Source organism: Mobula hypostoma, chromosome 5, assembly GCF_963921235.1.
Source record: "Mobula hypostoma chromosome 5, sMobHyp1.1, whole genome shotgun sequence".
Classification (NCBI taxonomy): Eukaryota; Metazoa; Chordata; class Chondrichthyes; order Myliobatiformes; family Myliobatidae; genus Mobula; species Mobula hypostoma.
In genome coordinates, this window is record NC_086101.1 from 97,891,161 (window position 1) to 97,905,277 (window position 14,117).

Genomic DNA, 14,117 nt, shown 5'->3' on the forward strand with positions numbered 1-14,117 from the left:
TGAATAGTCACGAGATACAAGAACAAACTTAGGGGAGTGAGATGGATTGAAGATGAAGACTGGATCAAGGATTAGGCCTGTTGAATTTTTAGGCGGATGAATATATAATTATATTATTAATTATATGAGGGAGGGGAAGAAAGGTTAAAATTTGAAGAATATTAGCTGGGAATAATAACATTATTTTTTTATATATATATATATAATTTTTTGTTACGGGGGAGCTGGAAGAAACACTGACCGATCGCTACGTTATTCATGTGTGCAAGCGTGGCAACAGCCACGACCCCCACAATGGAGGGGGGCAGTGTTGTGTATCTTTTCATTCACAACATTAGTGGGGGGGGTATTTTGTTTTTTCTTTTTTTGTATCTTATCTATCTTTTTTTTCTTTTTGCCTGGAGGATTGGGAGGGAAACACATAGCAACATGGCGAAGTTCAAAGAGATTCCCCAGGGAACTATGAGAGTTGAGAAGCTAAGTAATGTTTTAGACTTTAAGAGATAAATATGTAACATTTTTGAATATTTGGAGCCTTTATTTATAGCTCCAATGATGAAGATCTTGGTTCCTTGCGGAAAAGTAACAAATATATATTAAATTTATTTTTATCCCATGGAGCATGTGCAAACCTTCCAATATTCAGGCGGTTTCTTTTTTTTTTCTTTTTTTCTTTTCTTTTTAGGTAGGAGTATATATCGGGGGGGAGGGTAGATATTCTTTTTTCTCATGTATCACTTTGAAAACTCAATAAAAATTATATAAAAAGAAAAGAAATCTGACAGCAGAGAGAAAGAAGCTGTTCTTGAAATATTGAATGTGTGTCTTCATGCTCCTGTACCTCCTCCTTGATTCTTGATTCTTATAATCAAAATGCTTGAAACGTTCTGTTGGTCAGGTATTATCTGTGGAAGGCTGGAAGACACAGAGTCTTAATGCTCCAAACTGATGATCTGATGACCTGATGACCTTAAGACTTTGCTTCCCTCTTTCACGTTTACTGCGTGACCTGTTGAGTACTTCCAGCTCAATTTAAGGATACGCTCCATTTTTTTCTTTCAGATTTCTAGCCGGTATTTTTCTTTTGCATGAATTGAGAGGCTTCAGTTTGGTCCTGGCATTATCCCAGGCCTGCCACTGGTTCTGCAGAGTGGCAATAATGCTGTAAAGAGCCTTGAGGTACAATACCATCGTCTGGGAATGGGATTACACTGCAAATGGAAAGTATTCCCTTTTCTAATCAACAGCATTTTATGCTACTGCTGCAAGAGAAATATCCTTGGCCAGTCTGGGAAAATAACCCTTGGTCACAAAAATCATCATCTTGCATCCGTCGGGATATAATTTGATTGAGAATCCCAGTGCGAACTGAGACCTATTTGGCAAATTGCAAGCCCGAAAAATATAATGTCTGCGTCGGCACTTGTGAATTTCAAACAATGGTTCACTGACGGTCTCAGCTGCTTTCAACGTTGTTGCATTACCACACAGGATAAACTGATAACCTGAACTAGTACAGCACTGGAAAATCCCTGGCAGGACTGCAATCAATCAAATGGCTTTGGGTAGAGAGTGATAGAAGCCAGCAAATTAAAAAAAGGGAACTTTGCTCAGCCTCCTGCTGTGCTACACTTGGCCTGGCAGAGTTTGCAGTGACACTGTGTGCTATTTGCCTTCAGCTTTGTCATGTCTGAACTTTGTTGTGCATCAGGAATGATATCTTGCCATCTTTGACAGTGATACACTTCAGATTGTTAAGAATTAAGAAGGCAGCAGATAACAGTGAGATCTGTTACACCATGTGTCGTGAGAAAACACTTACATATATGATTATTGTTCTCAGAATATATATATATGTAGAGGAGCTGGAGAAGGCTACTTGGCCAGTTTATGCACCATGGAAAGTGTAGTGGTTAGCGAGACATTATTACAGCTCAGGCGTCGGGGTTTCCTCAGGGTGCTCTGCTCTCCTCCCACAGTCCACAGATGTACCGGTTAGTAGGTTTATTGGTCATTGTAAATTTTCCCATGATTAGGCTAGGATTAAATGGGGTGGGGGGGGGGGGGTGGCATGGCTCAATGCCTATTCTGCACTCTATCTCTAAATATATTAATTAATTTGCTCTGATGTTTAGTCAATACAGTTAATTCTTCTTTCTATATTCCCATTGCCTCACTCTCACCCTTGTTTCTTTTTGTATCAACGAATCTTTCTATTTCCTACCACCCTCTGTGATTTCAAATTTTGCAGATTCACATACTCCGCATGAAGAAATTTCCCCTCATTTCCACCCTAAGTATCCTCAGATTGTGACTATGACCTCTCATTGTTGAAGACCATACCAGGAGAAACAGCTCACTACATCTAGTCCAGCTGGCTTGGTCAAAATGTTGTAAGGTTCAGTATGTGGAAACTTTCCTTACTGAAACACAGTGGTAAAATTATACAATATTACATGTCTCCAAGCCTGTGACTCAGCATACAGTTTTGACCACCTCCATTATAGGAAGGATGTCGAGGCTTTGGAAGAGTGCAAAAGATGATTACTGTATCAGGATGTTGCCTGGATTAGAGGGCATGTGCTATATGGAGAGGTTGGACAAACTTGGGTCATTTTTTCTGGACTGGTGGAGGCTGAGGAAAGTTCTGACAGAGGTTTGTAAGTTTATAGGAGACATAGTTAGAGTAGGCAAACAATATCTTTTTTCAGGGATTGTAATGTCCCAATACCAGAGGGAACACATTTAAGGATAGAGGTAGAAATTTCAAAGGAGATATGAGGGTAAAATTTTTTTACACAGAGAGTGTTGGGTGCCTGGTACGCTGCCTAGGGTGGTGTTTAAGGCAGAAACATGAGGGACTTTGAGGAAAATGGAAGGATATGGACATGGTGTAGGCAGGAGAGATTAGTTTAGTTAGCCATTTGATTAATAATTTAATTGGTTCGACACAACATTGTGGGCCAAATGGGCCTGTTCTTATGCTGTACTCCTCTGTGTTCTAATTCAGTGACAGCACTGTAGATTTACACAAATGAAGCAGGCGTTTTGGGAGTTGTAACAGAGGTCAAAATTGATCATCCGAAGTTGTCAACTTTTGCGAAGAGAGCTGAAGAAATTCATTTCAATTAAATAAATCAGTTTTTAATTTAAGAAAGCAAGCATTAGCAAGGGTTACTGCTAACCTATTGAATTATTCCAGCAACCTATTTGGGTTGCTGATGTCCTTTAGGGAAGGAAATCTGTGACTCTAGATTCACACCAATGGAGTCGACTCTTCTTTCTGAAATGGATCAATAACTGAGTTGACAGAAAGTGAATATTGGGCATAAACGATGTCCTTGCCATCCTTTAACAACTGTAAAAAATCCAGATGTGCATGATAAGGTGAATGCTCACATCCTATACCCCCAGGGCAAGAGAGTCTGAAACTAGAGGGCATGTGTTTGAGGTGAGAGAAATAGATTTTAAATACAATATTATGGATTTTCTCACACAGAGTGTAGTGGGTATACGGTATGTAAGAGGAAGGTGTAGAGCAGGCACAATTACAACAATCAAAATATATATAGATAGGTACAAAGACAGAAAACATGGAACAGTACCGCACAGCACAGATCCTATGGCCCACAACGTTGTGTGGAAATCTTAACCTACTCCAAGAGACCTGCAAAGTGAGTCCATAGGTTGTGGGAATATTTCAATGCTGGGGCAAGTGAGTCAAGTTAACCCCTTTGGTTCAAGGGTTTGATGACTGAGAGACAATAACTTTTCCTGAACCTTGTGCTGTGAGTTCTGAGGCTTCCGCACTTTCTTCCTAATGAGAGTAGTGAGAAGAGAGCATGTCTTGGTGATAGAAGTCCCTGATGACGGATGCTGCTTTCCTTCAACAGTTTCAAGTAGATGTGCTCAATAGTGGGGAAGGCTTTACCTGTGATGGATTGGACTGCATCTACTACCTTTTGTAGGATTTTCCATTCAAGGACAACAGTGTTTCCATACCACCCTGTGATGCAGTCAGACAATATACTCTGCACTACACAACTACAGAAGTTTGTCAATATTTTGGATGTCATGCCAAATCTTCACAAACTCTTAAGGAATTAGAGACACTGCCATGCTTTCTTCATAATTGCACTTACGTGCTAGACCTAGAACAACTCTTCTGAAATAACAACAGCTAGGAATTTTAAGTTGTTGACCCTCTCCACCACAGATTCTCTGAGGACTGGCTCATGAACCTTTGATTTCCTTCTCCTGAAATCAACACTCATCTCCTTGGTCTTGCTGACATTGAGTAAGAGATTATTGTTATGGCACTACACATCCAGATTTTCAATCTCACTCCTCTATGCTGATTCATCATCACCATTGATTTTGACCTATGGCAGTAGTGTCATCGACAAACTTGAATATGGCATTTGAGCTGTGCTTAGCCACACAGTCATAAGTGTAAAGTGAGTAGAGCAGGGGCCTAAGCACACAGCCTTGTGGTGCACCTATACTGATGGAGATTGTGGAGGAGATGTTGTTGCCAATTCAAACTAACTGGGGTCTGCAAGTGAGGAAACCAAGGATCCAATTCCACAATGAAGTATTGAAGCTAAGGTCTTGAAGCTTTTTTTCCTCCAGTCCTGCTGAAGGGTCTCGGCCCTAAATGTTGACGGTACTCTTTTCCATAGATGCTGCCTGGCCTGCCAAGTTCCTCCAGCATTTTGTGTGTGTTGCTTGGATTTCCAGCATCTGCAGATTTTTATTTTTTCATTTTAAAAATCTTTTTATTGATACACAATCTTCTACTGCTTTAAAATGGTACAAGATTACAGTAAATTGATATATATATATATACAATTAATAAAGCTGAAGTAAACAATCTTATCAAAAAAGAATAATATGATAATGAAAAAAATATTTTTATAGAGAAAAGAAGGAAAAAAAGAACCCCAACTACTAAAAGAAAAAAAAACCCAGTAACTGCAAGAGAAAGAAAAAGAAAAAAGAAGGAAAAAAAAGAGGGGGAAAAAAAACATTAGGAACCAACTCCCGGAGCAATACGTCTTACAGTCATCTATATATACAAAGAAAAAAAAAAATCATCAACTACCAATTCACATTTATATAAAATAAGATTGGAAGGAAACCATATAAATTAATTCAAATTAAATGATAATATTTGGCAAAAGAGCCCCATCTTCTCTCAAAATCAAATCGAGGAATCAAAAGTTCTACTAATTTTTTCCAAGCTAAGACATAACCTTACTTGAGAAAACCATTGAATTAATGTAGGGACAGAGGTATCTTTCCATTTCAATAAAATAGCCCTTCTTGCCAACAATGTGACGAATGCAATTACATGTTGGTCTGAAGAAGAAATACGCTGAATATGATGCAGAACTATTCCAAATAAGACAGTCAATGTATTAGGTTGTAAATTAATTTTCAAAGCTTTAGAAATTGTAGAAAATAAAGATTTCCAAAAAGATTTTAACGATGAACATGACCAGAACATATGTGATAAAGTGGCTACTTCAGTTTTACACCTATCACAATAGTTGTCTATGTTAGGAAATATTTTGGATAGTCTCTCCTTTGTTAAATAATAATGGTGAACAATTTTAAATTGAATGAAACAGTGATTGGCACATATCAAAGAAGAACTAATCATTTTCAAAACTTGCAAGCAATCTTCATTAACAAAGGTCATATTAAGTTCTCTCTCCCAATCTTGTTCTCTTGCTCTTGAAGCCTATTGATTAGTTTTGAGGTGATGATGGTATTGAATGCTGAGCTGCAGTCGGTAAAGAGCATCCTGATGTATGCATGTATAAATATCAGAATAGAGTTCTAAACACAATGAGATTATGTCGAAATGTTGTAAATCAATGGCTGGAATACAGCTAAAGATGTGTGAGGAGTTCAGGTCATCACCCAAAACAGGAAAATGTATTGGTATTGGTTTATGTACCAAGATACAGTGCAAGGCTTGTCTTGAATCCTATTCATACAGAACAAATCATTTCACAGTGCACTGTAGTAGAATAAGGCTAAAACCAGAACAATACAGAATAAGGTGTAGAATCCACAGATAAATTGCTGTGCAGGTAAACAATAAAGTACAAGATCACAAAGAGGTAGATTATGAGGTCATGAATGTATCGTTTCATACTAGAGGTCCATTCAAGTGTCTGAGAACATCATGATGGAGGCTGACCTTGAGCCTGGTGGTATGTGTTTTCAAGCTTTTACTTGTAGGTAAATAATCTGATAATGTCACTGTCATTTGGCCTGCAGTGACTGCCTCCTATAATTGCAAGTAGACTTGAAATAAACTGCTGCAATTTATTTTATCTTCTGAGTCCTTTTACACATCTTACACCCCAGTCTTACTATGTGTCAGAAGGAAAGGGGTTAACCCTGGGATAATGAGCATGAGACTCTTCAGAGTCCAGGCGACATACACTCGGTGGCCACTTTATTAAGTACACCTGCTCATTAATGTAAATATCTAATCAGCCAATCATCTGGCAGGAACTCAATGCATAAAATCACGCAGGCATGGTCAAGAGTTTCAGTTGTTCATCTGTAGCCCATCCACGTCAAGGTTCAATGTGTTGTGCATTCAGAGATGTTCTTCTGCACACCATTGTTATAACACGTAGTTATTTGAGTTACTGTTACCTTCCTGTCAGCTTGAACCAGTCTGGACATTGTCCTTTCAACTCTCTCATTAATGAGGTGTTTTTGCAAACAGAACTGCCAGTTTCTGCATGAAATTTTTTTGTTTCTCGCATCATTCTCTGTAAACTCTAAAGTCATCTGTGCATGAAAATTGTAGAAGATTAGTAGTTCTGAGATAGTCAAACCACCCCATATGGTACTAAAAAATATTCTACGGCCAAAGTATCTTAGATCACATTGCTTCCCCATTCTGAAGTCTGGTCTTAACAACAAATGAACTGCTTGATCATGTCTGTATGTTTTTACGCCATAAGTTGCTGCCACATAATTGGCTAATTAAATATTTACATTAACGAGCCAGTGTACAGCTGTACCTAATAAAGTGGCCACTGAGTGTAAGTGATCCTGCAGGAACCTGCACAGATATATTGTTTGGGGGAATTGGGAACCTTTTAAAGTAAGCTGTGATGACCAAGGTTCAGGAGATAAAAAGAGAAGTGTATGTGCAGTTGGATAAAAAAAGGAACTTGCAGGCAGACTCAGACTGTGGAGATTCTAGACTAGCCTAGAATCAAGGAGGGTTCTCAACTGCTGTGGCAGAATTTGAATGCCATAACCCCTACAAAGTTAAATCTAGCACCATAAGGCTAGGATTTCTCCCTCGTTTTGATCACCAGAACAGGGAGGAACCCATCGAGCCCACCATGTCTCCCGATAATCCTTTGGTCGCAGTATCTGAAGATGATGTGCAGGCTGCCTTCAAGAGTGTGAATCCAAGGAAAGCATCCGGTCCAGACCGAGTACATGGATGAGTACTGAAGACCTGTGCTGACCAACTAGCTGGTGTATTCACAGATATCCTCAACTCCTTGCTCCGACAGTGTGTGACACCCACCTGCTTCAAGCAGGCTTCAATCATAAGAAGGTGTGGTAGAGTGTGGAAGAGTGTCTAGATGAATATCGCCCAGTGGCACTTACATCCAGAGTGATGAAGTGTTTTGAGAGATTGATGCTGAAGCTCCTGTATGTGTGGTGACATGGATCCATTCCAAGTTGCATAATGAAACAACAGGTCTACAGCAGAACCTGGCTCTGCACACAACCCTGGAACATCTGGACAGCAAAGATGAGTACTGTGTATCAGGATTCTCTTTACTGATAACAGCTCAGCATTTAACAGCATCCCCTCAGAACTAATCAGTAAACTCCAAACCTGGATCTCCATACCCTCTTTAAGGGGAGGAGAAGATGGCGGCGCGACAGCAGCGCGCGCGGCCACTTCGGTGGTGATGTCTGTTATCTGTCAAGTAGGGGACCGAGCACAATTCTGATTTGATGGAGACAGACATGAGAGTACGGAGGAACATCTGGAAAACTTCTGAAATGCCCGCTTCACTGCCGCTGCTACTGTGCGGTAACCGGAATCACCAGAGCAGAAGGCCCCGAAATCCTCAGCTTTTCTTGTTTCAGCAGCTGGGGCAAGGTTGAAGGTGCTTGGCAAAGGATGGCGCTCGGGAGGTTGTATTGGAGGGCTGGTCGGAGGCTCGAAGTTTTCAGACGGATGGACTCGGTGTCGGCTGTGGTCGGCTGCTTCCAAGGCATCGGCAAGTTGATGGTGCCTGGAGGTTTATGGTAGGGAGTTTCTCCCTTTTGCTGCCTGCTATCAGGGACTTGGGAGTTGATCAACTCGGGAACGTTTGAGACTTTTTTTACCATGCCTGTGGTTTGTTCTTCATCAAATTATGGTACTGCTTTGCACTGCTGTAACTATACGTTATAATTATGTGGTTCTGTCAGTGTTAGTCTTTGGTTTATCCTGTTTTCTGTGATATCACTCCAGAGATACATTGTATCATTTCTTAATGCATGTATGCATTTCTAAATGACAATAAAAGAGGACTGAGTGTTCTCATAATCTAATCTAATAATCTAATCTTGTGCAATTGGATCCTGGATTTCCTCACTCACAGACACCGGTCAGTGCAGATTGGCAAAAACATCTCCTCCACAATCTCCATCAGCACTGGGGCACTGCAGGGATCTGGTCTTAGCCCCCTCTCTATTTGATTTACACCTTGGATCGTGTGGCGAAGGACAACTCCAATACCATATACAATTTTGCTGATGACAACACTGTGGTGTACTGTATAAAGGTGGTAATGAATCAGTATCCAGGAGGAGATTGAAAATTGAGTTGAATGGTGTAATAGCAACAACCTCTCACTCAATATCAATAAGTCCAAGGAACTGATTGTGGACTTTAGGAGAGGGAAACTTGAGGTCCATGATCCAGTAATCACTGGAGGATCAGAGGTGGAGAGGGTCAGTAACTTTAAATTCCTGTGTGTCACTCTTTCAGATGAACTGTCCTGGACACATCATATGAAGAAAACATTATAGCACCTCTACTTTCTCTGGAGTCTGCAGAGATTTAGCATGTCATCAAAAACCTTGGCAAACTTCTACAGAAGTGTGGTGGAAAATGTGCTGTCTGGCAGCATTATGACCTGGTATGGGAACACCAATGCCTTTAAATAAAAATCCTACAAAATGTAGTGAATTCAGCCCAGTACATCACAGGTAAAACCCTCTTAATCATTGAGAACATCTACATGAAACTTTGCCAGAGGAAAGCAGCATCTATTATTAAAGATCCTCACCACCAAGGCCAGGCTCTTTTCTTGCTACTGCCATCAGGTAGAATTTACAAGTGCCTCAGGACTCGCACCACCAGGTTCAACTGCAGTCACCACACCTCAACTATCAGGCTCTTGAACTAAAGGGGATAACCACACTCATTTAAGGACTCTTTTATCTTGTTATTTCATGCTCATTACTTATTGCTATTTATTTATATCTGCATTTGCACAGATTGTTGTCTATTGATCCTATATACAGCTACTGTTCTATAGATTGCTAAATATGCCCGAAGAAAAAGAATCGCAGGGTTGCATGTGGTGACATATATGTACTCTGATAACAAATTTGGCTTTGATTTTGAACTGGGCAAAAGAGAAATTTAACTGAGTCTAAGATGAAGGAAGCATTCCATTAATTTTGAAACTGATGACGGTATGAGAAATAACAGAACATTCAATTCCTCAAACCTGCCCACTATGCAGTGGATTCCAGTTGATTACACAATCTTTTAGTTGGGGCAGCCATTTATTTGGGTCAACTCCTAAAAAACAAAAACTATATCAAGAAAATAGGTGAGATTCCCTTCATTTATTTGGGACACTTAATTGTGGCAGGAGACTGTTAGTGAACAGTTTCTAACTAGCATCAATCACGTGCATTTGTGTGGCTGTTAGACACAACTCCATGCTTGAGCGATCGGTTCTTAAGTAGTAGCAGTTACATGTGTTTGTGTCAAAAAAAGCCAGTGATTTTTGTCACTAATATTTGGTGAGAAATAAGCAATAAGACAATTTGGAACTGTTTTGCTCACCGCAGTTTCAAGCACTCAGATTTGGAATCAGAATCAAAATCAGGTTTAATATCACTGGCATATGTCATGAAATTTGTTAACTTAGTGGCAGCACTTCAATGCAATACATGATAAGTACAGTGTCATGTGACCGGCAACAATGAATATACAAACAGAATCGAGTCAGGTTTTATAAAAAACAAACAAACATTTATGAAACTTTGCTAAAAAAAAATAATGAAAAATATTTAAATGACTGACTTAACTGGAAGTTAACTGCTATACAGCAACTCTGGAACAGTTCTTAAAAGGGTAAATGCGAAAACAGTTCTTAAAGTGGTAAATTCAAACACAGTTCTTAGAATGGTAAATTCAAAAGTCCAAGAGATTTATACAGTCAATGAGGAGAGACTTTGCTGAAGTAAAGAATTCCTCGAAGATGTCATGTTACTGCTGATCCCAGCCAGAACCTGCCTTATTCGCAGGATTCATAATGATGGAAATAAAACGGTTTAAAAGAACTGACCTTTTCCTCTGGAGAATAGACACTGCACTATCCTTCCTACTTCAACAGGGGTTATCTCAGTTGCAGGTCACTTTTTCTTGAACAAAGATTCAATAAAGATCAATCCTCTCCAAAACCGCCAAACAATCTCAGTTTTACTCAACTCGGCGAATTCCTGTACTTTGGTAAGGTCTTCACTCTCCAATACTACATACAATAGAAAGTAGAACTCCACTTTAAAACAAAACTGCATCATAAGCCGAATATGCAGCAATACAGAGTAACTCACACAAAATAAAACTGAAAACTAACTGCGCCACATCAGGGGCCTCCTTTATATACCTGTTGAGAACAGGTAATCATGTGACCTCACTGGCAGGAAAATTACATCATGTGACCTCGGCAAGACCATTACATCATGCTCATAAGGCACTCAATTACATCATGGTCATAAGACAGTCACAAGACATCCATGAGGTATGTAACACCTCCCTCCAAAAAAAAAATTGGTCTTTTAAGGAGCAAATTTTAACAATTAACTATTTACAAAAAAAATACAAATGTATAAAACTTACAACTTACATAACATACACAGTATTATCTTTCAGCCCTCACAAACTAATATACAGTAGGAGTGTTATAAGTGTTAAAATAGCACTCCAAAAAAATTACATTGTTCATTTAACATCTACATAGACAATCAGTGATCACATTATTTTTACCTGTAATATGAGTTATCAAAATATTATACTCCTGTAGCATCAAACTTTGTTGCTAAATTGGAGTTTGATTTATTTCCTTAACCATTTTCTTTAACTGAGCCTGGACCTACAACATACCCAAGGTGAGTCACAGTGGCATGACCAAATTCACTTTTAGCTAAGTTAACACTTAAGTTAGCTTTTGAAAATCTTTCAAATAGTTTCTCCACCACTGTAATATGTGCTTTCCAGGTATTATTTCCTGTAACTAAATCATCAATATAGGCATCTGTAACTTTTAACCCATGAGTCAGACCATTAATCATCTGCTGGAAAGTACCTGGTGCATTCTTCATCCCAAATGGAAGAACATTATATTCATATAACCCAGATGGGGTTACAAATGCAGAAATCTCTCTACCTCTACCTGTCAATGGAACACACCAGTAACCTTTTAACAAATCAATCTTTGTAAGGAGCTTTGCTTGTCCAACTTTATCCACACAATCATCTAACCTAGGGATTGGATATGCATCAGTTTTTGTCACAGCATTCACATCCTTCACATGTCTCCCTTAATCCTTACCTTCCTCACTAACTTAGAAACATAGAAACATAGAAAATAGGTGCAGGAGTAGGCCATTCGGCCCTTCGAGCCTGCACCGCAATTCAGTATGATCATGGCTGATCATCCAACTCAGAACCCTGTACCAGCCTTCCCTCCATACCCACTGATCCCTTTAGCCACAAGGGTCATATCTAACTCCCTCTTAAATATAGCCAATGAACTGGCCTCAACTGTTTCCTGTGGCAGAGAATTCCACAGATTCACCACTCTCTGTGTGAAGAAGTTTTTCCTAATCTCAGTCCTAAAAGGCTTCCCCTTTATTCTCAAACTGTGACCCCTCGTTCTGGACTTCCGCAACATCGGAAACAATCTTTCTACATCTAGCCTGTCCAATCCCTTTAGGATTTTATATATTTCAATAAGATGCCCCTCAATCTTCTAAATTCCAACGAGCATAAGCCTAGTCGATCCAGTCTTTCATCATATGAAAGTCCGGCCATCCCAGGAATCAATCTGGTGAACCTTCTTTGTCCTCCCTCTATGGCAAGGATGTCTTTCCTCAGATTATGTAACTAAAACTGCACACAATACTCCAGGTATGGTCTCACCAAACCCTTGTACAACTGCAGTAGTACCTCCCTGCTCCTGTACTCGAATCCTCTTGCTATGAATGCCAGCATACCATTCGCCTTTTTCACCGCCTGCTGTACCTGCATGCTTTCAATGACTTGTGTATAATGACACCCAGGTCTCGTTGCACCTCCCCTTTTCCTAATCGGCCACCATTCAGATAATAATCTGTTTTCCTGTTTTTGCCACCAAAGTGGATAACCTCACATTTATCCACATTAAATTGCATCTGCCATGAATTTGCCCACTCACCTAACCTATCCAAGTCACCCTGCATCCTCTTAGCATCCTCCTCACAGCTAACACTGCCGCCCAGCTTCGTGTCATCCGCAAACTTGGATATGCTACATTTAATTCCCTCGTCTAAGTCATTAATATATATTGTAAACAACTGGGGTCCCAGCACTGAGCCTTGCGGTACCCCACTAGTCACTGCCTGCCATTCTGAAAAGGTCCCGTTTATTCCCACTCTTTGCTTCCTGTCTGCTAACCAATTCTCTATCTACATCAATACCATACCCCCAATACCCCAATACCATGTGCTTTAAGTTTGCACACTAATCTCTTGTGTGGGACCTTGTCAAAAGCCTTTTGAAAATCCAAATATACCACATCCACTGGTTCTCCCCTATCCACTCTACTAGTTACATCCTCAAAAAATTCTATGAGATTCGTCAGACATGATTTTCCTTTCACAAATCCATGCTGACTTTGTCCAATGATTTCACCGCTTTCCAAATGTGCTGTTATCACATCTTTGATAACTGACTCTAGCATTTTCCCCACCACCGATGTCAGGCTAACCGGTCTATAATTCCCCGGTTTCCCTCTCCCTCCTTTTTTAAAAAGTGGGGTTACATTAGCCACCCTACAATCCTCAGGAACTAGTCCAGAATCTTAAGAGTTATGAAAAATTATCACTAATGCATCCATTATTTCTTGGGCTACTTCCTTAAGCACTCTGGGAGGCAGACCATCTGGCCCTGGGGATTTATCTGCCTTTAATCCCTTCAATTTACCTAACACCACTTCCTTACTAACATGTATTTCCCTCAGTTCCTCCATCACACTGGACCCTCTGTCCCCTACTATTTCCGGAAGATTATTTATTTCCTCCTTAGTGAAGACAGAACCAAAGTTCAGATTTAATTTCTGGTTTACCTTGACTCTCTGTGCTATTTTTCTTTTTAAATGTCCTACCTGGAGAAAATTTACTCTTATGAATTCAAGCATACTCATCAGCTATTTTAGCAGACTCCTGCAATGTAGCAGTGTCCCTTTCATTTACGCACATAGAACATAGAACATAGAATAGTACAGCACAGTACAGGCCTTTCAGCCCACAATGTTGTGCCGACCCTCAAACCTTGCCTCCCATATAAGCCCCACCTTAGATTCCTCCATATACCTGTCCAGTAGTCTCTTAAACTTCACTAGTGTATCTGCCTTCCACGACTGACTCAGGCAGTGCATTCCACGCACCAACCACACTCTGAGTAAAAAACCTTCCTCTAATATCCCCCTTGAACTTCCCACCCCTCACCTTAAAGCTGTGTCCTCTTGTATTGAGCAGTGGTGCCCTGGGGAAGAGGCGCTGGCTATCCA

At 40.0% G+C, this 14,117-nt stretch overlaps 1 protein-coding gene across 3 annotated transcripts in view; it reads right to left on the reverse strand.

The window, feature by feature from the left end:
* LOC134346869 (contactin-associated protein-like 5) overlaps positions 1 to 14,117 on the reverse strand; it is a 1,934,616-nt gene that overhangs the window by 1,517,419 nt on the left and 403,080 nt on the right. The gene's annotated exons all lie outside the window — the stretch shown is intronic.